This window comes from Vulpes vulpes, chromosome 8, assembly GCF_048418805.1.
Source record: "Vulpes vulpes isolate BD-2025 chromosome 8, VulVul3, whole genome shotgun sequence".
Lineage (NCBI taxonomy): Eukaryota > Metazoa > Chordata > Mammalia > Carnivora > Canidae > Vulpes > Vulpes vulpes.
Genome location: NC_132787.1, coordinates 109,551,189 through 109,575,865, shown reverse-complemented (window position 1 = coordinate 109,575,865; position 24,677 = coordinate 109,551,189). Strand labels below are relative to the sequence as shown.

Sequence of the window (24,677 nt, the reverse complement as noted above, 5' to 3'; positions counted from 1 at the left end):
CGTGGTGCCCTCGAGGTACCCAGCGCTGCTGCTGAAGCGTTGTCCACAGGGCAATGCATCTTGCAGCCTCTGCTCGGGGGGCCCAGCCTCTGCCCCGCCAGGGACGCCCACCAGGTGCACCCATGCGGCTCCCATCCTCCCAGCACCGTTTCCCACATGCAGCTTTTCTTAAAAGTGTCAATGTAGATTTTGTAAAAAACATGTCCATACGTCTTCCCCGGCCTTGCAGGTGTCTCCGAATTTTAATCCCACTGGACTCTTCAGGCTCGTCTCCTGTTTCCTGCACTTGATCCCTGCCCCACGCTGCCCTGAGCTCTGGGACAGAAGTCCTGTTTCCGGCATCCGGGCTGGTCTTCAGGCTGAATGTTCAGCTTTCCTCAGCCCCTCCACATCCTCCGAGGGCTTGCCCAGAAACCTCCAGATTCCAGAAACGCTTCTGAGCACTCAGAACACCTATTACGAGCCTGGACACACTGGGTATGTGGAAGAAGCATGTATGCACACGTGTGCACACACACACGTGCACGCACCTCAATAGGGTGAACGGGAGGCAAACATGATCATAGCAGCTCAGGTGTGAAGTCTGCCCATGGCCTGGCACTGACCCAGAGGAGGAGGCGTGTTAGACTGTTTTCAAAGCTAGAGAGGATTCCAGAGAGGGTTCTGAGGGTTGAATAGGAGTTCCTCAGGTGACCCAGGTGAGGAAGGATGGTGCTCTAGGCCAAGGGAGGAACATTTGCAGCAACACAGATATTCCGAGGGGTGGTGGCGTGACAGAGGATTTTTTGGGACAGCAAGGGCAGGGCCCCCACGTGGAGGGCCTTGCAGGTCGGGAGAAATCGCTCGTCTCTGTAGATAGCAGAAAACGACGCAGGTGTCCGCCACAGAGAAGCGACATCTACAGCAGATCTGGAAAGCTGATTCGTATCGTGGTAGGAGAGCGATTGGAAGGCCGCAGGGCTGGCGGCAGGCGGGTGGCTGACACTGGGCCGTCGTCCCTGCTCCAGGGCTGGCGACCACGGCTTCACCCACCCGTGAAGCCGCTGACTTTGGGGGATGAGCTGTTGTGTGAAGGTCCAGGACGAGGCTGACATTGCGGCAAACCACGGGGGCCGAGTGCAGGGGTCGACTGGAATCGTGCGGCGGCGTCTCTAGGACAGTCAGGTGGGTTTCCTGCTCTGCGGACGCAGGTGAGACGGTGCAGCCTCCAGGATGACGATGTCTCCTCCCCTGGACAGCGGGGACGGAACGGGGCCCGGGGCTCGGGGTGCAGGGGAGGGGCCGGGAGGCCGACACGGGGCACCGCTCCTCGGTGATGACCTACGACTGTTCACTACTTACGTCTTCAAGTTGCACGCAGGAGATTCACAGGGTTCACTCGGTTCAGGACGTCGTGATGCTAAGCCACGCTGTCCGAGGGGCCCGGGGCTCACCAGACGATGTGCCGGAGCCAGGCTTTCAGAGCCACAGTCACGGGAGGGGGCTCATGTCCACAGACGGCGCACAGCAGGCCCTGGTACTCCTGCCCTTTCTGCAGCTGGAATCATCCCGGGTTTCAATCAGCGAACCACGTACTGGGGACTGAGGACTCCCTCCCGGCTTCCCTTAGACCAGGCCTGCCCGTGGCCCACGCTCCGGCCAGCGCGGTTAGGGAGGCTCCCACCCAGCGCGTGGTCTGGGCCCCTGAAGACCGAGCACTCCCTCTCCCCTTCCTTCCTCTGGGTGGACGACGTCCTTTCACTTTGATCGGCCCATTGACGATGTGCTTTACGCTGAGAAACGCACGGACGTGATTTCTCCCTGCTTGTGTCGGTAGCGAAGCGATATTCTTGCTTGGAATGATCCCCGAAGAAGCAGGTGTGCCCGTGGGGAGGACGGGTGGGGAGGCTCCCTGGGCATCTGGGAGGGCGAGCACGGACTCCCCGACAGGCAGGCCTCGCCCCCTCGCTTACCTCCTCGGGGACTTGGGAAACGGCCGCTCGGGCTTCGTGGACGCTCGCTGGCCGGGGAGAGAGATGGTTCGTTGCCTCGTGGGAGCCTGTGCGGCCCGCGCCTGCCACCTCGACTGTGGGCCCCAGGCCGCGGCCTGTCCACGCTGCTCCGCTTGGGGCGCAGCGGCAGCCGGGAGGGTGGGTGTCTGCATGACAGACGCTGACTCTGCAGTCAGGCCGGGGCGGAGGGCGGAGACGCCCAGAGGGTCCCCGGTGCCCTTCTGCGCGTGGGAATCGAATGTCAGAGAAATGGTAGCAGAAGTTGCCATTTGGCACCGGTCCAGCCTGCGACTCGGTAATCAGACACAGATAAATGTGGGGGACGCGGGGACGTGCGGCCGGCGGGCGCAGCTGTGTGGATCCGCACGGCCCCGGCGCCCACGGGTGTCCCCGTTGTTCTCCGTGGAAGCGGTGCCCCCCTCCGGGGGTGCTGGAGGGCAGCTTTCAGGTCATCTGGTCCAGTTTTACAGAACGGGAAACTGAGTCAGGGGCGTGAGGGGGGGTCTGTCTTCGTGGCGAAGCTGATGGTGTCCTGCGAGCCTTTCCCTCGCTAAGGGAGGGGCGGTCCCCACCGGAGGTCGCCTCCAGGCTCTTAGGGGACATTTGCCCTTGTCCGCAGGTGGATCTTTAAAATCCCCATCACTTGGCATCTTTTGTGTTCGTTTTGATGCTGTTTGGCCTCGTTCGCTCTGTGCGTGAGGTCTAACAATAAAATACATGTTAATAACGAATAAAATGTAAGTTAATAAATGTAAATATGTTAAAATTTTTTCACTCCCTCTCTGCCTCTCCCGTGAGCAACGGGATACGAGACTCCCTGAAGTATTGCTATTTTTGTTACTGTGAAAAAAAAAAAAAGAAGCTCCTTTGGTTTGGAAAAGTATAAACCATTTCTGTTTTTCTTCTCCCTCCCGAGCCCTCCATCTCCGTGCTCACGTGCACACAGGTGTAAGCGGCTCCACCTGAGCACGTACTTGCTAGTCTTCCGACCTGAGCTGACTGGGTTGCAAGCACAGCTTTGTGGGGATGTTTGTCCGTCGGTAGCGCTGCGTTTCCTAAGATGTGCATATTTTTTAAGGCACTGGTTCGTCGCATGCGCCATCGAGTACAAAGAAGCGCCGGAGAGAAAAACGCCTCCTTATGGGAAAGTCCGATCGGATTGTCAGCCTCCCGTCGGCTGGGACTGTCCTTTCTCCCCCCACCCCCTGCACACGGGCCCCGGGGCTGTTCTTGGGGCTGCAGGGGTGGGGTGTAGATCATCCTCGTGCATCTCTACGCTAGAAACCAGCGTCACCCGCTAGCGCGGCCCGGCCGAGCCGACAGCAGCCAAGTTTACAGAAGACGCTGGTCTCCTCCAGGAGCTACCGAGCAAGGTCATTACTGGATGTTCACAAAAGCCAGCACAGGGCTTCCCTCTCTAGCCCTACTCTTGTTTTAGGGTCGCAGGCGAATGAGCTCTCAGCGGCCCGCGCTTGTGATGAGACCCCAGGAGAACCCTCCTCCTCCTCCTCCTCCTCCTCCTCGCTTGCTGACTCTGGGGTCGCCGCGCGGGAGGGTCGCGGGAGCCGTAACACGAACCGTCTGGAGCTAGCGAAGGGCGCTCGGCCGCTGCAGCTGTCCTGGGCACTGGCGGGTCGGCGGCCGGGGGCACGTCCCTAGCTGGTGCCCCGCGTGAGCAGGCGTCGTCTCCGGGGCTCGCTGCCCCAGCACCGAAAGCGACTCGCCCGTGTGCTCAGTGCAGGAGAAACACGTGGCTCCGGGAAGACCGGTACACTCGGAGGCTCAGAGTGACCCCACTCATAACCATAGAGCTGAATTGCTGCCCCCCAGGAAGTTCCGTCCTGACTCGGGGGGTCTGATCATCTCCCGCATCTCGCCGGGGCCTCCTTGGCGCCAGCAGCTCAGCTCACGCCAGCCCGGCCGGCCGTGCTGCCTCACGCGCCTGGTTCTCCCGGAAGGTCACGTATTTTCACCCACTGGCCAGAGGGGAATTGGTGCCGCACGTCTGGGGCTTTCTGTCCATGAGATTAGAAGACAGCAGGGAGGGAGTGAAGGAAGCTCCTCGTCTTGCTTTTCCTAAATCCCAGATGACGCCCCGGTGCCCACGACATGGGTGCATTCGGCACAGGACACTGAGCACTCACCCCGCACTCCTGCCTCGCCCCACCCGGCGCCCCAGCTCCTGGGCCCTGCTGCCAGGCCTGATCCCCTACACCCCCCTCCCCCTGCTTTGAAGGGTTGCAGCTTCCAGCTGGTGGGCAGGGCGCGTGGCGCTCACTCCTTTGAAAGCAGGCTCTGGTGTGCTTTTGATTAAATATGGAAAAGCCGGCTGGAAGCCTTGGCACGAGATTTGAAAGGAGGCCTCCAAGAATATCTCAAATCTCGAGTGCTTTAATGTCCTGAGCAGGTTGAAGTGAATGCAGAACCCGAAATGGGAAAACGAGACAGAGCGAGAGCTCCTGGAACCTCAAGGAAAGTTCAGTAGGCTCCATGACCGAGCGGGACAGGGATCGATCGGCTTTTCTCCGCTGGGCACGCTCACTCTCACCGCATCCAGGACAGCGTGGCCGGGGCAGGGTCTACGCTGTTGCGCGTACTCCTTGGGATTCCCTCTGACCACGCCGGCCGGAGGGCCCCCTGTGACCTCGAGGTCCTGTGAAACTCGGGGTCTTCTTTGCTGGGGCCTGCGAAGCCCCCCGTGTGCCAGCAGGTGCTCACAGTCAGCCGCACAGGAAAACCAGCCTCTGGAGGAGCCCACGTGGGGGCCGAGTCTCACCGTGAACTGTTCTGTCTCCTCTGTACCCCCCACCTTTCTTGTCCTCCAGGCTCTGGACCAGAAAGTGCATCGGGCAGGTTCCTGCCTTCCCCGCCCGGGCATCCTCCTCCTCACCCGGCCATCCTCCTCCTTACCTGGGCATCCTCCTCCCCTCCCGGGCATCCTCCTCCCCACTGGGGCATTCTCCTCCTCCCTGGGCATCCTCCTCCTCACCCGGGCATCCTCCTCCTCACCTGGGCATCATCCTCCCTGTCCGGGCATCCTCCCCCTCCCCGCCTGGGCATCCTCCTCCCTGCCCGGGCATCCTTCTCCTCACGTGGGCATCCTCCTCCAGCCTGGGCATCTCCTCCCTGCCCGGGCATCGTCCTCCCCACCTGGGCATCCTCCTCCCTGCCCGGGCATCCTCCTCCCCACCTGGGCATCCTCCTCCCCACCCCCCGGGCATCCTCCTCCCTGCCCGGGCATACTTCTCCTCACGTGGGCATCCTCCTCCCGCCTGGGCATCCTCCTCCCCACTTGGGCATCCTCCTCCTCACCTGGGCATCCTCCTCCTCACCCGGGCATCCTCCTCCCTGCCCGGGCATCCTCCTCTTCACCTGGGCATCCTCCTCCCTGCCTGGGCATTCTCCTCCTCACCCGGGCATCCTCCTCCCTGCCCGGGCATCCTCCTCCCCACCTGGGCATCCTCCTCCCCGCCTGGGCATCATCCTCCCTGCCTGGGCATCCTCCTCCCCACCTGGGCATCCTCCTCCCCGCCTGGGCATCATCCTCCCTGCCTGGGCATCCTCCTCCCCGCCTGGGCATCCTCCTCCCCGCCTGGGCATCCTCCTCCCCGCTTGGGCATCCTCCTCCTCACCTGGGCATCCTCCTCCCTGCCCGGGCATCCTCTTCCTTGCCCGGGCATCCTCTTCTTCACCAGGCTTCTTCCTCCTCGCCCAGGCATCCTCCTCCTCTCCTGGGCATCCTCCTCCTCGCCGCACGGACGCTTCCCTGGCTGGGACCGGGCAGGACCGGCTCCCTTGGCGGCTGGCCGGGCCCCAGCCACCAGCCCTCAGCACATCCCCTCTCACTGCACTTTTCCGTTGTAGTGAGTGTACTGGTCGGATCCCGGAGGACGGTGCCAATGTTCCTGCTCCGTCCACACCGCTCGGAGCCTCCATTTCTCATCCCAAGAACCAAGCTAGTCCTACCTCTCTGTCTACTCTTCGATTTCAAGAAAACTTGACCTGGATGGTGGGCAAGGACTTTCTCAATTGCAGACGCTGCGTAAACACAAGGTGGGGCTTTGTGTTTAGGATATGAAACCCAGGCCTGTTCACGGCCTTTATAGGGAATCACGTAAAACAATTAAATTCACAGATTCCCTTGCTGCTATTTTTTCACTTCAGAAGAGAAATGTTACATTTTTAAGAAGACCCTGTTACCGCGTGATTTGAGGGCTCACGAAGAAAGGCAAGGTGGAAATATCCCGAGTCTGTAAAACGCTCAGAGACTAGGATATTCTAATACACCTAATTTCGGGTTAACTTGCTCACCGAGAATCCCTTTCTCTGAGCCTTCTATGTATTTAATGTGTAAAAGTCTCTATTGTTTTTCTTATTGTAGGAAGTACAATACACAACATGAATCTTTAATGCTTTGCATCTGAGAGCAAGTGTGGCTTTATCTGAAAATACTGATTGCTTCTAGGGTGGCCATGCCCCAGGTTTAAGTATTTTTTTAAATTTATTTATTCAGAGAGAGAGAGAGAGACTGAGAGGCAGAGACACAGGCAGAGGGAGAAGCGGGCTCCATGCAGGGAGCCCGACGTGGGACTCCATCCCGCCCCAGGTTTAATTACAAGATGTTGGTTGAGGTCCAACAAGAATGGGATCTGAACTGTGATCATTTGTTACTTATCTTTTCCAAGATGGGGTCTTAAATGATGTTTTTATTTAGTTAACGGGGTGGGGGGACGTATCACAATTAAATGCCACGTATACCTGTTACTATATCTTTCCCGCTCCCTTACTTTCAGGTCCGAGGGAGCAAAATGCTCGTGTATTCTCGGAGGCCAGGCTCAGTCTGGTCAGGGGACACGACCCATCGTGCAGCCAACACCATAAATTCATTCTGAAAAATGAGTCCAGTCGAGCCACTGGCTAAAATTAAACCAGAGAAAAGGGTAATATTTATATTTATTTAGAATTGGATGCTGTTTTGAGTGCTGTAGCCGGAGACTCTCATGTTGGGATCGTCCTGGTACTTTGTTGCTTTAGTCTTCATCCAGGCACTCCTGGATATTTAGAAGAATCCCATCCAAAACGCAAGTGATAAAGTCATGTGCAAGACTAAATTCATAAATAAGGCCTCGGAACGGCAGCACGTTGTGATTGAATGCCTGTGTCACGGGCATAATTTATATCTATACATTTGAAATATAAGCTTTCTAATTTAATGGCAAATCACGGAAGCCACTTGTTCTTTACAGGCTCCCGGCTCCTGCCTGGGAGCTGCAGCAGGAAGTGAGGCAATTCTGTAGGATCACGACTGGTCCATTTGGAAGGAGTCTTGGAGGGACCCTGTCCCACCCTCCCCTGGCTCTGCCATCGGTGATCTGGGGAGCAGATGGGAAGGGAAGGGAAGGGAAGGGAAAGGAAGGGAAGGGAAGAAGGGAAGGGAAGGGAAGGGAAGGGAAGGGAAGGGAAGGGAAGGGAAGGGAAGGGAAGGCCTCGACTGTGGAGGAAGCTCCCAGCGGGGCGGGCCTGGGCTCAGTTCATAGAGCTTGCTCAGGAACTCCCAGAGAAAGATTTCATTCAGGCCTCACAGTTTGGGGACGTGAGTAAAGCGACCTCATTTTAGGACGAAGTCACAGCCTCCCTGAGGTCGACGACTGGCCTGAGGATCCCAAGGTGCAGCCAAGTCCTCCTGCCGGCCTTCCGGGGTCTCTTTAATTTCCCCAAATCCAGGTCTAAGGAATTATGGAAGCGACAGTTCGTTGCTCCTGAAAGAGGGAGGTAGCATGGTCCACCAGGGTAGGGAGACTAGTCAAGGGAAGCCTGGAGGAGCCGCGTGGCCGTGGATGGCACCGTTGTTGGCACCTGAGCAGCGAAGGCTTTGAGATCCCCCCTTGGGCGGTCAGGGGGGCCTGAGCAGCCTTGCATTTCCCTTGCAGTTCGCTGACCTCTCGGGCTAGGCCACCTCGAGCACGTGCAGGAGGGCCTAAGGCTCTAGGTGCCTTTTGGTTTCTTTTTCAGGGGTGGGTTCTGGTGGCAGGAACTCGGCCTGAGGACGCTATGCGGCGTGGAGCACGGCAGCTGCCCTGCGCTGGGTGTTCAGTAAAAGTTCTGATGAATCACAAAGTACCTTCTACGCGGATTCCTTCCTGGGCAGGTAGCTGGAGACCGGGATTGGTTAATGTAATAGGCCGCTAGATGTCACTGTTCACCCACCAACCGAGCATCGCACGGCACCCCCCCCCCCCCCCCCCCCCACCTGGTCAGGACAAAAGCCTCTGGAAGCTGCTCCAGGTGCAGACATTTCAAGCTTGTTTCTCGTAAGTAACCTGTTTTCTCTCGGGAGAAGACTGATTCCTGGGTTATTCAAGTCGGGATATTTTCTCCTTCCTTCAATTTAGGTCCAGGACTGATGTTTTGTATTTTTTTTTCTCCCCTTCTTCTACTCCGCACGCACCCGAAGTTTTCGCTTGCTAGCACAAACGCAGGGTTTTATCTTGCAATTCATCTCGGGAGCAGGAATATTGGTTCGCACCAGTCTGCGAGGTTGCATGCGGAACTCGGTTGTTGAGCTCTAACAGCCACCGGGCGTAGATTCCCACCTGGTTAGGCTCTGCGGGTCCCCATCTCCTCAGCGGCCAGGCCAGGGTCGCTCTTACTCGCCGGGCGCAGGGAAAACAGATTTGAGTTCCTCTGCTGCCGCTGCCAGTTGTTACCTGTGTGACCTCGGAGATGTTACTCAACGTCTCTGATCCCGGTGTCCTTCACTCTTGGGCAGGATTTCCAATCCTACCTGCTAGGGTGGCAGGGAGGTATAACATTCAATCTCAAAATTTCTTAATTTTTTTTTAAAGATTTTATTTATTTGAGAAAAAGAGAGAGAGGTACAAGCTGGGGGACTGGAGTCAGAGGCAGAGGGAGAAGCAGACTCCCCGCTGAGCCCGATGCAGGGCTCGATCCCGGGACCCTGAGATCACGACCTGAGCCGAAGGCAGATGCTTCACCGACGGAGCCACCCAGGTGCCCCTTCTTAAATTTCTTAAACTTCCTTCGTTCCCTGGGGCCCTCCGTTAGAGTCTGGGCCGACCGGATGGATGGTCTGGGGACTGTCACATTCCCCTTGCTCTTCTCTGAGACGAGCGAATGTGTTTGCCGAGTGTCGACAACATGATCTAGGCTGGGCGGGTCCACACAGCCCGAATCCCTAAGTCAGAACCTCACGGAGAAAGGCACGTGATCGCCCGATCCTTCCTGTCTTCGTGGGTTTCACGACTGCCCCGGGGAGCCCAGAAAAGGATGATCTTAATTAGAAGGAGCCTTAGGGTTTAATTCTTCCCCTTAATGCTTTTTATTCTTTCTCCAATACTCCACGGGGAGCTGCGCGGCCTCGAGAAAAGGTTTTTCTTACAGTTTCCCAAAGGTGTGAGAGCAACCAGGGGCATGAGGAAGGCCCGTGGACCCCAGAAGGCCCCCTGGTCTCCGCGTCCTTCCCCGCCCCCCCCACCTCCGCCCTCTATCTTTCCTGGGTCCTCACAGCGGCCCGAGGTGCCGGGGCATCCCTGACTTCCCGGCGAGGAGGCCGCCCGGGGCGGTTAGATGCCTCCTGCAAACCGCTCAGCCGGTTCACTAGCAACACGGGCTTCTCCTTCTTCCCTTTGAGCCCCTCTCTGGCTCGCAGGAATGCGGGGAGGGGCACCTGGGGAGGTACCCACGGAGCTCAGCTCAAAGGCCACACCAGCGCGGCCACTCAGCATCCTCTCGTTCAGCCACAGTCTCGGATGAGTGTCGGGGGGACGTGTCTGTGTTCGGGGGGCCGGGAGGGGCTACCGGCGGGAACTACTAGATACGGAAGGAAGGAAATCTTACCTGTGCGTGTTCAGGGCCTGGCTCCCCTCAGGGAAGACAGCAGGTGGACACCTGGGGTTGTCGGGCACGGGGGGTGGGGGGCAGGCACCTGCCATTTGTAGCAGAAGCCGCATCGATGGAGGTTTACCCTCAGCCTATTGATTGCCTGAGGGTTTCCATTAATATCGATCTGGAAATGCCAATGGTGTTTACGCTGCTGAATATTCATCATTGTTGTCATTGGAAATATGTCAGTCTCGCCTGAGGCGGGGGCGCTGGGACTTCAGGGGCCCAGGGACACGCAGGGGCAGCGCCGGCTCCAACTTTCTGCTCCAGGCTTAATTGCTTCTCGGAGGCCACCAGGCATTCACTTAACCTCCTCTTTGCAGGAGTTGTTAGATTTTCTCGCCTGCGCTATCTCATTAAACGGGCCGGAGAAGGTGGGGGGGCGGGGGGCGGGTGCTGAGCCTGGAGCCCGGGGCACGGCTAGGAAGGGCGACGCTGCAGCTGAGAGAAGGCAGGTTTCTGGAGCTGTTCCCAAGGACTTATTCAAAGCTTCGGAAGGTCCTATTTGGCCCCTGCGTAGGATAGCCCTCAAGTGGCCGCCTTCGCCCCCGTATCTTTGGGGCACACGTGCGTGTCTCGCCAGGCCGGGTGCAGGGCCCCGGGTGAGGACGGCCAGGGTGCTGCACCCAGGGCTACAGAGCCTCCAGCCTGGCTCGGCGCGCGCCGTCGGGCTGGACCCGGACTAGGCGCTTAAACCCCTCGACCCCAACTTCTCGACGTCCGGACGGGCAGCTCCGACGTCAGCTCCCGCCCACGGTGAGCGAGGCAACGACGTGTAATAATGCGAAGCACCAGGACGTCCACGCGGGACGGAGGTTATTTTCCTGAGCATCCCCGGCCTCCGTTAGAGGAAAGCCTCGCGGCTGGCTCTCATGCGGACTGTTCACGACTTTACGGCTTTGTGACACTGGCCGAGGCGCCCGTTTCTGGGCTTCCGTCTGTGAGTGTCACCTATAGAATAAGGACCGTGACACCTGCTCCGTGGAGATGACCACACGTGGAGCAGCGCCCTGCGTCTGCAGCCGGAACGTGTCAACACCCGTACCCCCGGCCCAGGGATGCCTGACACCACGGGGCCGGAGCCAACCCCCGCGCGTGCTCTGTGCCTCCTATATATGCACACACGCGTGATGGAGCTCAGTTTATAAGTGAGGCACCGTAAGAGATCAACAACAAAAGTAATATTAGGATAGAGATTGATTCTATTATTAAACGACAGGAATGTGAAGGTGCTTCCTCTCAAGATGTCTTACTGTTCTGTGCTCCCCCTTCTTCCTTGTGCAACCATGTGAGGTGATAGAGCGCCCACGGGACGAGCGGGGTGAGCGAGCGATGTAGGCAGGTGATGCAGCCTTAGGCCCTGTGACCTGCTGACCCCACGTCAGTAGTAGGGTCATCTGCTTCCAGGCCGCAGGTGACCAGAGCCACGGGACGGGGACCGCGGCTGAGCCCCTCGCCGCCCCCCGCCCCCCAGCGTCCCATCACCTGGCACACGGCCTGCCTGCCTGCCTGCCTTCAGCTCCCTCCTCCCGCCCCCTTATTAATTGATCAGCCTCCCGAGGAAGTGATTAGAGAATGTGATGAAGCGCAGGAGTGCGGTTCCTATTTATAGATCATTAATTCGTTGGCCTTTGGGAAAATCACTAACGCTGTCTGCCAGACCATTTGTCTTTTTTCAATCGGAAGCGAGGCCTGCGCTCCCAGTGTGGTCTGTGGGACGTGCGGCGGTGTGGGTGCGCCCCGACACCGCGCGAGGGAATCGCGGGGTCCGCCGTAACCCCGGGGTGGGCGCCCGGCTTTTCGTCGCTCAGCGATTTTACTGCCGTTCGGACGCTCGTTCTATTTCGATTATTAATCATTTCTCTCCACTATCAAAAGGAGCTTGGGTCTATTTCCCACGCACGCCAGCAGAGAATATAGTGAAAAAGGGCAATAAGGGGCCCAAGAGAAGAGCGGCAACGGCCCAAGGACGGGTGATGGGGGATCACACTCCCGGACGTTACCTTGAGCGCCAGCTTCCTAGCGGCTCGGGGGAGCTGGGGTAGGGACCGTCCCTGGGTTTTGTGTCTTTCGTGGTCAGATTGGCTTTTCACAGCAGCCAACGTTTTCCTGATGCAAATTCTAACCGATGGAAATAAGGGTAGCGGCAGGCTTCCTGAGGCTCAGGTCATCCCCTGCCATTGTTTGGGTCCCCGTGAGCACAGAGCATCCCAGTAAGGAGGAGCCGGGGGGATCTGGGAGGGCGCTGCGCCAGCACCGTCAGGTGCACTTTGCCTGCCCCCAGGTCCGGGGCGCGGAGCCCCCCCAGGTGGGAAGATGGAGTAGACGCCCAGCCTGTGTGTTGAGCCCATGGATGGCTCCAGCCCTGGACGCCCCGGAGCCCACTCAGGCCTGCTCCCACCCTGCGTGGGCAAGGCCCTTCCACGATCGGCCGACAGGGAGGGAATGTGGGTGCCCTCCCTGAGCTCCTAGAATGGAAATCCGCAGGCATCATAGCGCCGCACAGACGCTGATCCCGTCCAGTCCCATTCACTTCAGCCCATTTCCACGTCGTTCGATTTCCAAGTGAGGAGAGACCAGGGCGGGGGCGGGGGGGAGGCGCGGGACACAGGGGCTTGGGGCTTGTCCTCGGCTAAGGGGGGAAGGCACGGCCGCCTTCCTCGGGGACGGGGACGGAGCGCGGCGCTCCACGCAGACCCCGGGAAGGGCCGCCAGCAGCTCAGAGGGAGAAACCAGCCCGTGGAATGTGCGTTCTGGATTCCCAGCGAGAGGCTGCCCTTCTGTGCGACGATCCCGTTCTGTTATATATTATTGTGGAGTTTCCAATTACGCTGTAGTTCAAAAAATATTTTTCCTGAGGGTTAATGTTTACATTTACAAATGTGTACAGCTTAACTAACAGTTTAAATGGAAATTTTAATGTATTCTATGAATTGTTGGCTCATTTGCATATTTTATCAATTCACCATCATTCTGGGTTGTAGACAGTGCAGTAATTAGAAACAGAATTAAAAAGGACTGTGCATTAAAAAAAATTTCATTTCGGAACGCGAAATGCTCGCTGTTGGCTGCTCCGTCCGCAGCGTGTGGTGTCGCGTGTGGAGCCCGGAGTGTGTGGCCAGGTGGGGGGCCCTCAGGTTAGCGGATGGGAAGGAGAAGACGGGGGTGTGAGGCCCCTGTGGCTGTGGTCGCCCTGCGTATCGCTGGGTGTCCTTGGTCATCTTGCCGCCCCCACCCCCGTCTGCCCCGCGTCTTGACCCCACTGGACAAGCCAAGAAGTGTGCAGGGTGGACGCTTTCCTGGAAATAGGAAGAGCCGGCGCTTGAGTGCGTCACACTGGCTGCCAGTTCCATTCCCAAACGTGTGTTGAGGACCCGTCTGTTGGGTGCAGGCGGTCGTTGAGGTGGGTGTGCACCCCTCTGGGCTGCACAGAGGGGCCAAAGCTCACTGCAGCTCTGCGCTCCTGCCTGCTCTGGGTCGTTACTGCCCACCTCGTGCACAAGACTGGCAGGGGCATGAGGTGTGCATGCACGCCCAGGTCCCTTCCACGAGCGGTGTGCTGGCCGTGCTGCCCGATGGACTCTGCTGACTGCACATGGAGCCAGCTCACCCGGACCACAGCCCTCCGCAGCAGTCGTCTCAGGATGTCGCTTCTGGTCTCCTTTAGCTTCTTGGCTGTTGGTTTTCTTTTCAGGCAGGCCTCGCTTCCAGGACTTGTGAACCGCAGCTGCCCTGACGAGCTGCTCCAGGAACGGCTGCATCTCCAGAGCCTCGTGCTGTGCTTGGTACCCACAAGGTGCTCAGTGTATCAGCCAGGAGGGCCCGGATTGTGCCGCATAACAAACACCCCCCCAGCCGACTGTCAGAGGCGTGTCCGTGGCTCATGCATACGTCCCTTTGCAGTGGGCAGCGTCTCTGGAACCTCCCCTGCCATGAAGCCAGGGGAAGGGAAATGGTGAACTGTGGACGGCTTCTGAGAAGCATCTGTCTAGAAGCAGCACAGCTACCTCTGCTCATATTTCATTGGTGAACGTGAGTTGGTGGCCACGTCGAACCTCAGAGAGGAAGGAGACACAGTCCTACGTCCCCAGAGGGGACAGAATTGGATGTGTCGGTGAGAAACACGGATTTCTAACATACCTGAGACGTGCATCAGGTTGGACAGAGATGTGACACTGATGTTCACTGAATCATGCTGGGGCTTGACCTGTTCCTACTTCATGGGACAGCCCTGCCATTGAATTAGGTGACGTTCTCTTGATGTAAAAGCCCCTAAAGACCCGGAGGCCTTAAACAGACATAAAGATGGTCTAGTGACGTGCCCCGCGTCTCCAGGACTCGTGTCGGGGCTGCTGATGCCTGGACGGGCTCTGGCCGCTTTCCTCCTGTTCCTGCAAGAAAGTGGCCTGAGATCTTGCTGCTAAGATGGTCTTGTTCATCAGCCTCCTGCCGAGCAGCCAAGCAGAGGTGACACCGCCAGTCACCCCAGGCCTGGGGGTGTCCCAGTCCAGCCGCCCCCCGCGAGGACTCGAGAAGTTCACATAAAGAGCTGTGGACGGTGCCCGGAACACAGTCAGTGCGTAGACTGTCGACGTCCACGGTGCCTGTGACTGTTGTTACTGCTACAGTCGGATGCCGTCAGGAGGCCCTTGTGGGCTGCTGGGGAGATGGGCCCAGGTACCGGTTCTCCAGGCGTGGTGCTGGGCTGGGGTTCCAGCGGCCGACGCGGCTCCTGACTCGTCTCAGCCACGTTTGAGCTTTGACCTTCTGTGTTTTCCAACCACCACACCCTTGAGTTGAGAAGAAAAGAGGAGGCCCAGTGGAGCAGGAGGGAGCAAAGTGGTGGGAGAGGCTTGGCGGGCGGGACAGGATGCCCCGGTGGCGGGGGCCAGGGCTCAGGTCAGAAGAGCCAGGACAGAGGACAAGAGGAGAAAGACACAACGGAAGGGAGGCGTCGGGTGCAGAGTGAGTCCGAGCGGATGCCCCCCGCGATGGGGCTGGGCAATCCCGGGGCTTCCAGGGCTGCCGCTGTCCTGCAGTCTGGTGACTGGCTGGTCCTCCGGGCTCTGATCTCCCTGAGAGCAGGCAGGTGGCTCTGGGAGAGGACTCGTGTCATTTTATTAAGGAAATTCCAGCTTCCAGAGCGTCAGGGAAGGGCCTCGCAGGAGGTGCTGGGGGGCTGTCACAGCCACCGTGACCATTAGTGCTCAGTGACACCCAGGAGGGGTCGGGCTCGGGCTTAGTGTCTTTTCTGCTTTATTACCAGAGTTTGGGAGCATCGTCATTGTCATCATCATCGTCATCGTCATCACGCAGGTGGAAGTGACAGCTGTGCTTGCACCAGTGCTTGTTCTGTCCTTGGGCGTCTGATCCACAGCAGTGACACAAGGTAGGGGGCGTCCCTGGGGGGAGAGTGAGGCGCGGGCAGGTGGCACCGTTGCCCCAGCTCAGAGCGTGCCGTCTCACCTCAAGGCCCGGGCCAGGGTCTCCAAGCCTCCGGGTGCGCCTTAGCAGCTCAGGATTATCCATCCTCACTTTTGCACAGAAGGCAGCGGGGCTCTGAGCGGCCGAGGTTGACAGGGCACCTTCGGCTGTGTGGACTCAGGTCGCCTGAGCCTAGGGCCCCGTTCTCCTTGTCCCCACAGCATGTGTGGGCCCCAGGGGGTACGCCCCAGGCTCCCTGGCTCCCCACTTTATAAGGCTGGGGCAGCCGGGCGTGGAGAAGGCCTCAAGGGGCCGCTTTTGGGGTCTGCGAGGAAGGGGGAGGATGATGCACCGCGGTGCATAGGGCTCAGCTTTGGGGAGCAGGACCCCGGGGGGTGCAGGCAGCATGTCTGCTGGGGCGCACGGGCACCGCCCACCTCCTCGGGTTGGGGCCAAAGTCACGAGCACCTGCCTGCGCCCACCCACGCCCGCGACCCTGGAAGGGGGGCTGGTCCTTCCTCTCTCAGGGCCAGTCGCCGGCTTCTCCAAAGCTGCCCAGCCGCTCGGCCAACACGGGCAGGTCCGCGGGGCCCCAGACGTGGCAGGTCCACTGCGACCGGATCTCACTGCGCGGCTGCACCTCCGGGGGAGATGGGGAAACAGAGATATTTAAACATTTCTTAACAATGATAGCATTTTAATTTTCTCCTCCCTTCCTCCCTCCCCAGCCCAGCCCAGCCCAGCCCATCTCTCTCTCTCTCTCTCTCTCTCTCTTAAGCCGTGTCAGAGAAAGGCTGATGGAATACAGTCAAGACAAATAACTTAAAATCTTCAAATGAGATCGGATGCTTTGTGGTTTTGACTTATCTGTGTTGTCCTTCCATTCACACAGATAATCAAAAGTTGGTTTTATCTTCCTGACTCTTTATTGATCCGTCCACCCGTATGCTTATCTGTGTGTGTTCTTCAGTGTGGGAAGGGGTCAGAGTCCGTGGAACTGGGCTGGAAGCTTCCAGCCACGAGACATGTCTTACCGGTTCTGCTATAATATCCCTTACGGCACCTCTGGTGCCACCGGGGACGCTCGTCTCAGATCTCCTCAGGGATCCAAGTTCAAGCCACAGCTGTCCTAGGTGGCGATTCTCTGTGCCTGGGAAAGACCGCACAGGAGGGCTCTGGGGGTCGAGCCCACAGGGGGGCAGGTTGGAGGGTGGAGGAGGCCGCGTGGCTCCTGACAGCAGGAGCCTGGCACCTTCCACACCACATGGTGACAGTCTCTGCATTTGCCACATAGTGCAGTGGGGTCCACTTGCCGGTTCCACCTGGCTGTGGGCCAAGGAAGACAGGACGCAGGGGTGGGTAGTGCGCCTACGCAGAGCCCTGGGGTCTTGCTGTGTTTAAATGTTTATCCCAAAAAGAAACAAGTATCTGCAATTTCACTCTCTGTGGCCCAAGCTCTGGTTTCTATTCTAGATGGTTTCCTCACTGAAGCACAGTTCCCGTGGGCCCCGGAGGTTTGGGCTCTGGCGCTGGGGTGCGCGGAGCCCGAGGGCCTTTCTAACTGGGCCGGGGCCCGGGGGTTGGGGGGCCCGGAAGGGCTCGTGCATGTGAAAGCTGCTGCCTGTTCCCGGCACCATCGGTGGACAGGCTTGGGTGGGCACCGGGGTGTCCGGGGGACGTCCTGGACCTCATGGCAAAGGAGGAAGGTTCACCTTGACTCTGCTCCTACTCAGGGTGGGCCATAGAGGATTCCGGGCCAGGCTTATTCTTTGCTCTTTGCCACCAGGCTAGGGTGGCTAAGAGCCTGCATGAATTTTAGGGGTACAGAAGCAGTCTATAGAGGGGGTGATAGAATAATAATGCCATTCTGACTGAATGTGTCCCCCCCAAATTCATGTGTTAGACCCCAGACCCCGAGGGGATGGTGTTAGGAGGTGGGCCTTTGAGAGGCGAGCAGGTCGTGGGCAGGGGGGCCCTCGTGTGGGAGGCATGTCCTTGTGAAAAGCGGCTGGAGAGCGAGCCACCCCCTTTCTTGCCTCGTGAGGGGGGCCATGAGAAGCCAGCAGTCTGTGACCTGACCACGCTGCTGCCTTGACCTTCCACCTTCCACCTCCACTGCCGTGAGGTGTGAATTTCTGCTGCGTGAGCCGCCCCTGTGGGTACTCTGTCCTGGCATTCCAGGCAAACGAAGATCCTCACCTCGAGTCTTCTCTCTGTCTCTCTCTGAATCTCTCTCTACATTTGAAAAGCATCTCTGCTCCCTCTTTACTGTGGGAGTTGCCCATCATCCCTAGCGTCATAAACCGCTGTGCATTTCTGGGTCTGCTGCTCCCCAGCCTTGCACACTTTGGAAAACTGTAGAGACTACTTTTCTTTAGAGCTTGCTTCTGACTTGCTGATGAAGTTTCCTAGATCTCTATCCAGATGGAGGTAGAGCTGTATGGATGTGCTTATGCTGTGTCTTCATCAGCAAAGGGGCCAAGTGCCTCCTTTTGGTTTTTGATATTTGGAAAGAAGAAAGGTCCACTTGGGCAGATGGGAGGGCCGCCCATTCTCCAAGTGTCCTGGCTGGAGACCCCGTGGTGTGAGCGCAACTCAAGTCCCTGGGAGGTCTGAGGGAACATTAGGACTTACTCTGGTATCTAAGTTCCATGGCTGGATGCTCTCAGCCAGGCAAGGGCAGAAACTTGGAATTGCCTTCTCCTTAACTCCATTAACCGTAATTGTAATCAAGGATGCACTGCTGGCTGAGTTTCAGATCTAATTTTCTAATATTAGATGTCCTGAGGATATCATGTAGTTTCTGTGAACCTCTGACAGTGACCCATTTCATGAACCATCACATGGGGGAAGGCCTGGTTGCAACATTGCAGGATAAACCTGGCAAATGACTCATGTTTTCATGAACTACATGGAACCAGCAGTTGACTGACTCTTGTCATCTGAGCTACTGCAATGATTCCTTCAGTCTTTTTAAAAGAGGAAATGTACTGAGGCACACCGACCCCACCCTACTGTGCCATGGGTACTGTGCTGAACACTAGCTAAGTAATGTCATGTCGCCTCTGATGGGTTCACATTCCAGAGGTGAAGGGACTGCTCACTGTTGAAAAGGTTTTGTTTCAGGATAGTACTTGTCGGATCATGTGTAGCAGTGTTCTGTGCAAACGGTGTGTGCAGGTAAAAATTAGATGAGTTGATAGGCAGATGATAGATTTGGGGAAAATATAGCTAGATGGATGGATGGATGGATAGATGAGTGGAAAGAGAGATAATGGATAGGAGATAGATGATGGGTGGACAGATGGATGGACGGACAGATAGAAGGTGGATGCGTGGGTAGATAGATGAATGGAAAGAGAGATAATAGATAGGAGATAGATGGTGGATGGATGGACAGATCAACATTTATGAAAACAGCATCCGCACTCTTAAGTACACTTTGATGCCTTGCTGGCAGTCAGCGTAGACCACAAGTGCCTTATTCATGTGGCCAAAGTCTCGGCTGTAATTCATTAAGTGACTTATTGTACCTGTGTTACCTTGGGTAGCACATTCTTTGGCTCTGCCTCAGAACTGATTGCGAGGTATCCATTTTATCTAAACTAGCAAATGAGAAATGTGTAAATCTTCTCCAGTCTGCTTATTATTTTAATACTTTACGAGCCACCTTGCCTGCAAAAATGACCCAGACACTTAAAGATACAGGAGTGGTTGTGTGATAGCGGAGGAATAGCAGAGATTAGAAAGAGGTATCAAGTATGAGGCCTGAGAGTCTATAGTCAGAAAAAGCTTCTCGGAAAATTATCTGATGTAAATTGTATATATTCAGTCTCCATTAAAAAAAATTTCCAAAAAAAAAAAAAACCCAGAAATGTTTGTTAATTCAGAGGTAGCCAATGTCATGCCTTTCTTTATTTTACTGAGTTTTCTCATAGAATGAACTTATAGGTATTTCTTGCTTTAATCCTGTGAGCTTCCATGAATGTTTTTTTAAGTCAAATCAGTCAATCTATGTTTTTGAGTCTAACCAAAGAAATCAAATGTACCGCAATTCAGAGACGAAAATGCTTTTTCCCCAAATAAAACTAATGCGATGTAGCAGGTACTCCCTAGCAAAAATATCACTCTTACTTAGTCACAACAAATAGATTTCTACTGGAGCCACTGTGAGCTGCACAAGATATGAAAGCTCTTTATATAAGTACATCATGGCCAATAAGCAGCCTAATATATCTTAGGACCACTGGAAAGAGACAAAGAGGAAAAAAAAGAAAGAAAACGTTATGGAAGGGTTTGTGCATTTCCTTTCCTCTGCCTTCAGTTTAGCCCACGTTCTTGATCTAAAAGAAATACCACCTCTCAAGTTTCCATGTTGTCGAAGTACTTAAAACTCCAGTGCTGGGAACCCGAGATGGCACCCAGGGTGTGGAGCAAATGTTTCCATCAAGCCCTGGGAAAGGGGCTGGTGCGCAGATCCCTGCAGGACGTTCGGACGGTCTCCGGACCTTGTCAGCGATGCAACAGGAAAGGGCAGTCTGTCTCTTCTGGATAAACCAAATGGCAACCAGAGGACTATAGGGTGTGAGCCAAGTGCTGGAAGTGAGACGTGATTCCTCCCCTCTGCTCCCCTTCATACACATTTCTCGGGTCAGCTGCGTGGCAGACACAGTCCTCGGTGGTGAGGGCGGGAAAGAGTCAGAGGCATCGGATAGACAAGTGCAAGGACTCAGATTAGGTGTCCTCTGTGGTTGCAGCTTGGTAGGGTCTATTCGTGGTTGGAAACTGGATTGACAGACATGGAAATCACGGTCTTTCTGCTGATTTATGAGCCAAAGAGCAGAGGGGATGGCTCTGCCAAGCGTCCACCCAGCTCTCCTGAGGTAGCTTTGCAGACGTTTTCTAGGCATGATCATGGGGATCCTGGTCCTGGGGAGACCTGAGGTTCCGGGCAGAGGGGGCCCTGGTGGTTTCAGTCCCAGCAACAAGCAGTGCACCTGCTCCTGGAGGGACAAGGCAGGAACAGTTCTGCACTTGCTGACCACCTAACGGCCATCGAACGGCCACACATGGGGACATCAGACATCACCCTCTGACTCCACTTTCCATCATAAAAAGCAGGGAACGCTTTTTATATTTGCTTTTATGTTTAATGATTTGTAAAATCAACAGCTACCAATTACCACTCTCCAGGCTTGCCATCCCTGCCTGCTGTGTCCCCTACCTGCCTTCCCGGACCGAGCTGGCACATTGTTCCTAAAATCGGATTCAGAGCAGACCTGGGAAGCACCAGCAGGTGTTTCTGGCAACGTCGGCAATGCTTTCCTTGTGTGGCTCTTGAGAGCTCATCTTGGACTTGCTCATCTAGGGACTCATTTAATTCTGAGACGACAGCCCCGTGGGGAGATCTGCAGCAGATTTTCCTCTTCCCTTTTGTAGATGAGCCAACTGAGGCTCTGAAAAAAATTGTGGCACAGCTGGTCAGTGGCAGAAGCAGGACCAGAACCCAGGCCCTGAGTCTCAGGTCAGAGCGGCTCTGGTGGAGGAGCTGGGCCTGATGGGGCCTGGGGCTGCGGGGGCTGGAATTGCACCGGGTTCATCGCTTCAGACTGGCCACCTGTCCGGGTTCGGTCTGCACACAGCTGCGTCTGTGGTCAGGTTGGTATCGGAGGCAGGGCCCGATAAGGGTCAGTGTTTGACAAGTGCCAGTTCCCTGCCTCTCTCTCAAATTCTTAATTCTGATAACCCACATTCCCAAGAGTTGGGTGAGTGAGGCGTATCTACTGTTGAATCCACTTTGGAATCCCCCCAGCCAATTAGGTACTCATGGCGATAGCAATTTTTGGAGAGAAGATGATGGTTTTGACTTTATTCTGGAACTTGCCCAAAGTCTGGAAGAACTCAGAGACGTTCAGGACAAGGGCAGGTCTGCTGGGGTCTCACACGCCTATGGTCATACCCCATATCGTCCGTGTTTGGGACAGTAACCCACGTGGTGCTCCTCACACAGCTCGCGGACCTCCAGCCCGTCGTGTCCAGGTGATCACACACCAGTGAATCTACGTCCCTAGACTTGCTTGTAGGTGGCCCACCTGAGAGGTCCCTGTGCTCTTCCCTGGGTGCCTCAGTCCTGGCCAACGTCACATGTGTCACAAATTCCACCACAGCTCCTTGGAGGGTGGGTGGATAAGGAGCTGGGAAAGAGGGACAATGCAAGAAAAATGTATTGTATATGGCGAACCCAAACAAGTCATATCCAGTTATTTTAATGAGCCCCATGCAGGGTTAGCAAACCTACAAATCTGCGTGCAGATGCATTACAAGGAAACAGCAGAAGGCCAAAGACAGGAGTCAGTTTTAGGAGAGAGAAAGGGAGAAACAGCCAGAAGGACAGCAAGGATCAACGGGAGCTACAGGAGCTACAAGGCAAAGAAAACACCTAAATGCTAAGGGAAAATAATAACCAGTTTAGGAATTTATGCAGGGTGAACTTGTTATTTGAGAATGGCACAAAAAATAAGATATTTTAGTCTGCCTCTGGGAAAATATAGAATGTACCTAAAACGTGGGATCCCTGGGTGGCGCAGCGGTTTGGCGCCTGCCTTTGGCCCAGGGCGCGATCCTGGAGACCCGGGATCGAATCCCACGTCAGGCTCCCGGTGCATGGAGTCTGCTTCTCCCTCTGCCTATGTCTCTGCCTCTCTCTCTCTCTCTCTGTATGACTATCATAAAAAAAAAAAAAAAAAAAAAAAAAAAAAAAGAATGTACCTAAAACGTTAAACAAGAACAGACAACTTATATGTACTTTTAACATTAAAACTATTGTAAATATCAGTAGTTTAAACACCAAATCTGGGGATTCCTGGGTGGCTCAGCAGTTTAGCGTCTGCCTTCGGCTCAGGGCGTGACCCTGGGGTCCTGGGGTCAACTCTCACCTTGGGCTCCCTACAGGGACCCTGCTTCTCCCGCTGCCTGTGTCTCTGCCTCTCTCTTTCTGTGTTTCTCATGAATAAATAAACAAAATCTTAAAAAAAAAAAAAAAACAACAACATCAAACCTGAAGACTTTTGTATGGAGATTCCAGGAAACATTTCGGGGATATGTATCCCAATTATGAGAGAGCCGAGTCGGAGGAGATGGGAGATGATTCATTTATGCGTTTGATATGATCTTGATATCAGAATCGGGGAACGGTAAAGAGTCACACGCTAATCTCTCTATGGACACGCACTGAAGGATGTCAATATTGGCGGACCAGTTCCAGAGTGCGTGTCCACGTACCTCCTGACAAAGTGGGATTATCATAGGAATACAAAGACGTTTGTCATTAGGAAAAATATATACAGTTCAGCTCTTTTCAGTGGTGACATGGGAAGAAAACACATATGGCTTCGGTAGACACACGGGAAGCGCTGGGGTGGCCTCATCCTGGCCGGAAGGCTCAGCGCTGGAAAGGTCGGCATTTAGCTCCAAGGGAAAGCAACTCCGTTAGACGTAACCCAAGGGTGGTTTTTTTTTTTTTATTTGTTTGTTTGTTTGTTTTCTTTTTTTCTTTCTTTTTTGAATGTGACAGGCTCAGGGACACAAAGGCCAAGAGCGTCTTTCTGGTCGCGGCTGTGGGACAAGCCACCCCGAAGCTCGGCAGCTCCGAACCTTCATTCATCCGGGGGCAGATCCTCTGGGCTTTCCTCGGTGTCAGCTCCCGGGCCTGGAGGCTGCCTGCCTGCGGGGATCGTCCAACTGAGCTGGATTCTTTCGTTTTTGTTTTTGTGGACGAACACACACATTTCATGAGATAATAGTGTGCTCCCCGAGCAACACGACTAACAGTCCTCATCGTAACTGACAGGTGAACATCGCGGCACCTGAGATGCAGCACAGCGTGGTGAGCCGAGCTGGGTTCCTGGGCCTGATTTGGGGCGGGGACCCAGTGGCACTTTGTCACACGTACGTAACCAGTGGTCGGTCTGTCCCTTTCCCTCTGCAGGCCCAGCTCTGCACACAGCAGACACACAGCCACAGCGCAATGCTCAACGCCTCAGAGCCTGCTCCCGGGCGTCCTGCTCCGGGCCCTGGTCTGTGGTTTCCGCTGCGACACCTGCACGACGGCTGGCGTCTCCGAGGGCCGTGCCCCTGCCCCCGCGTGGGCCGTGGCGCTTGTTCTTAATGGTCGTAAGCGTCTACCTGGCACGAGCCTCTGCTTTTCCACACCCTATGACCGGCCGTCCAAGGTCTCCAGAAACACTGCTGGGGGTTGGACGGAGACTGCTTGGAAGAGAGAGTAATGACGGAGAACCTGTGACCTTGCACTCGCAGCTTCTCTCCAGGAGCATGGATATTTCCCTCCACTTAGTAGGTGTTTCCTTATGCTAGACTCTATCATTTTAAATAACATTTCATCCCTGATAGACACAAAAATACCACACACACACACACACACACACACACACACACACACACAAGATGACCAATGTCTTTCAACGGCGCTTAATATTGTCCCCAAAGATCTGCTACATCTTTGGTTAGAATTTTTTCTGTGTGTCTTTGTTATTGTTGTTGCTACGGAGATTCGTGGGCTTATTTTTCTAACATTTATGGCCGGTTACAGAAATGTCACTGACTTGTGTGTATTGATTTTGTGTCCAGCGACCTTGCTAACTCTTCCTATTAATTCAATAATTTAACTGTTGATTCTTTTGGACTCGCTATGTGCAATCTTCTTTCTTTTATATCTTTTCAATTTTTCTCTTTCTTCCTTTTCCACCCCCCTCTCACAGTTCAATATTGAATTGAAGTGGTGACAAAGGGTACTCTGCTCTTATTCTTGCTCTTAAAGGGGATGCTTTAAATATTTCACTGTTGATTTATCTTTGCAGCAAATTTTTTTTTATTATTCCTAGTTTGTTAAGGGTTTTTATCTTGAATGTATTGAATTTTGTGGAATTATTTCATTGCATCTATTGGGACAATCATGTGGGTTTTGTCGCTTAGCCTGTTATGAATCTATTAATAATGTCATTAATTGCTTTAATAGATTTCTAAGTGATAGAGAAATGTTGTGTTCCTGGCATAAGCCTGTCTTGGCCATAGTTGATTTTTATTTTCCTTTATTTCTTATTTCTTTATTTCTTTTTATTGTCTTCTTGTACCAGCTAGAGCTTCCAGCATGATGTGGTAAGAAGGGCCCCCTTGCCTTGTTCCTGAACTTAGGGGGAAAATTATCCAGGTTTTCACCATTAAGCATGACAGTAACTATATTTTTTTGTAGATGTTTTAACAAGTTAAGAAAATTCTTCTGTGTTTGCTGAGTTCTACCATGAATGGATATGGGATTTTCATCAGATGCTTTTTCTATGCTAA

General features: G+C 55.1%; 1 long non-coding RNA gene across 1 annotated transcript; it reads left to right on the top strand.

Annotated features, from left to right (window-relative positions):
• Positions 1–8,239: 8,239 nt before the first annotated feature.
• On the top strand, positions 8,240–24,371 carry LOC140599852 (uncharacterized). The gene is made up of 4 exons (XR_012002833.1): positions 8,240–8,302; positions 15,160–15,282; positions 22,891–23,202; positions 23,305–24,371. It is a non-coding gene; the product is annotated as an uncharacterized lncRNA (long non-coding RNA).
• Positions 24,372–24,677: the final 306 nt, after the last annotated feature.